Source organism: Tupaia chinensis, unplaced genomic scaffold, assembly GCF_000334495.1.
Source record: "Tupaia chinensis unplaced genomic scaffold, TupChi_1.0 Scaffold000078_1, whole genome shotgun sequence".
NCBI classification, from domain to species: Eukaryota; Metazoa; Chordata; class Mammalia; order Scandentia; family Tupaiidae; genus Tupaia; species Tupaia belangeri.
This window is the reverse complement of record NW_006159539.1, coordinates 6,245,782-6,248,204: the sequence shown is the minus strand read 5'-3', so window position 1 is coordinate 6,248,204 and position 2,423 is coordinate 6,245,782.

Below are 2,423 nucleotides of genomic sequence, written 5' to 3'. Positions count from 1 at the left end.
ACGCTTTGGACTCCGGGCCAGAGTCTGGGTGCAACCTCCAGTCCTGCCATTTCACGACCGTGGACAACCTATTAAACCTCTGCGTCACTTCCTCTTTAGAAGGGAAGGACACGCCTGGCTTGTGGGTTCCTGATGAGGAGGAATGGTGAGTGCTGGATACGGGGCAGAATGTGGACAACCTATTAAACCTCCGCGTCACTTCCTCTTTAGAAGGGAAGGACACACCTGGCTTGTGGGTTCCTGATGAGGAATGGTGAGTGCTGGATACGGGGCAGAACACATCTTGTCACCTGTTACCGAGCAGCTGCCACAGCAGCGCTGGCCCTTGGACCTGGTCCCCCATACCAAGAGCCCATGGGACAGCACCATCTTCTCCACCTGCCTGGATTGCAGGTCTAGGCCCAGGACACCTGTCTGGGCATCTGTGTGGCCACAGGCTGGTTCAGAATACCCCTCTCTTGGCTCTACTTAGTTGTCACTTCCTCCAGGAAGCCTTCCCTGACAGCAGCCCCTCCTCCCTCTCAGCACCTGAACCTGACATATGACTGGACCCAACCCCACCTGGACCTGTGGCTGGCTCACATCTCCCTGGCTTGCTCAGATCAATGCAAGGCAACTCCTGGCTTCAAGGCCTGCGTGGAAGCAGCAGCCGTCTCTATCCCACCCACAACCACACAAGAGTGGGCAGCGTAGGGGTGGCTAGGGTGTCCCTCCCAGGGAGGTAAGAGGCTTCTGTGCTCTGAGCTGTTCCTGCACCTTATTTTGAGATGCGATCCTTCCTCCGGAAATGACTCATGTTGAGAAATGTGGCCTCACCCCTCCCGCAGCACTCCAAGTGTGTTCAGTTCCAGCCACGCTTGGATTTTGTGGGCCTGTCCACGGCTACGCTCCACTGAAGACCAGCGTCACCGAGGGGTTCCAGCTGACAGTGTGGCCACTGCACACCCAGGCCCCTGGACGGTGTCCTATGTACCTCGGGCAGTTAGAGCCCAGCTGCCGCAAGGCTGGCTGTTGTACCTGGGGCAGTCCTGAGCTGAGCGCACGGGTGGGCAGGGAACTGATGAGGGGAAACTTAGGGAGCCAGTGCTGTGAGCACCGACGTCCCCTGAAGTGACCGTGCCATCCTCATGGCTGGTATCACTGTCACACAAATGCAAGTCCACTGGGACATGAAAACCCAGCTTGTTGAAATAGATGCAATTTCAGGACCAGCAGATGGTGTAATGGCTACATTGCTGGACTCGCATGTAGTCAACTGTGGTTCAAGTCCTGGACCCAGTGGCTTACACTCGTGCTGGGCTGCAGATTCTCACTTTCTGTCTCTGTCTTTCTGGCGAGTGCACTCGCCCTATAGCAAACACCCCCCCCCAAAAAAAAAAAACTTTAAACTGAAATGGATGGAATTTCATTTTTAGCCTGGAATTCACATACAGGGTTTTCAGGAAAGAATTACTCAGGAGGCAGCGGGAAGACAGGACCAGGACTGGACTGGGATCCACGTAACGGCTTCTGCTGCTCAGATATGGGGAGGAATGGGACAGCCTCATCTGGGTGAGTTCCCCCACCCCGCTCCCAGAGGGGCAGAACCCAGTCTGCCATGCCGAGGTCCTCGAGCCTGGCTCACAGTCACAGGAGGCAAGAGAAATGTCTCAAGTCTCTTTATTTAGTTAGAAAAGCAACAAAAGCGACACGAGTTTTGAGGAAAGCACTGTGGCCAGGTCCCTTGTGCTGGGAGTGTGCTTTGTCTCCACTGAGTGATCCCACGGCCAGGACGCCTCTGCAGAACTGTCTGCTGAGCCCAGGAGCCCAGCCCTGGGGACTGTGGGATCAGAGGGGACCCGTGGGCAGGCGGAGCACCTGCTGCTTTCCCCTCACCCATGTGGCCAGCAGCTGCACCGCCAAAGGTGAACCCGGCCCTGAGGTCCCCTCCCCACGAGCGGCTCCCAGGACCAGCATGGGCCGCGAGGAGTGGAGAGCCTCAGGGGTTCTGAACTGGTGTGGAATGTGACCCCAAATCTATCGACTGTAGTTCACGCTGGAACTCCTGTACTGAGCCACTTAAGTGGCCTGTGCAAAGGGCCGGTGGCCTAGGAGGCCACAGGTAGGGCACCCACCTGGTCTCTTGCCAAGGCCTCAATAACCTGCTCCCCTCAAATGGAGGGCTGGGGTGAGCCTGGCAACTCTGACACTAGGTGTCGAGACAGTCCCTCGCAGAAGCTGATCTCCCATGCAACAGGTGTTGAGGAGATGCGGGTGAGGGACGCCAGCAGCTCGGGAGTGACAGCATTTAGAGCGTGTGGCTGGTCTCTGGACCATTCTTACGTATGAGCTCTGAAAGCAAACAGGTCAGATCCCATGTTCCCACCTGGGAGGCCAAGATGCCAAAGGGCGGTGTGCGCTGGTGGGGGCCCTGTCACATCTTC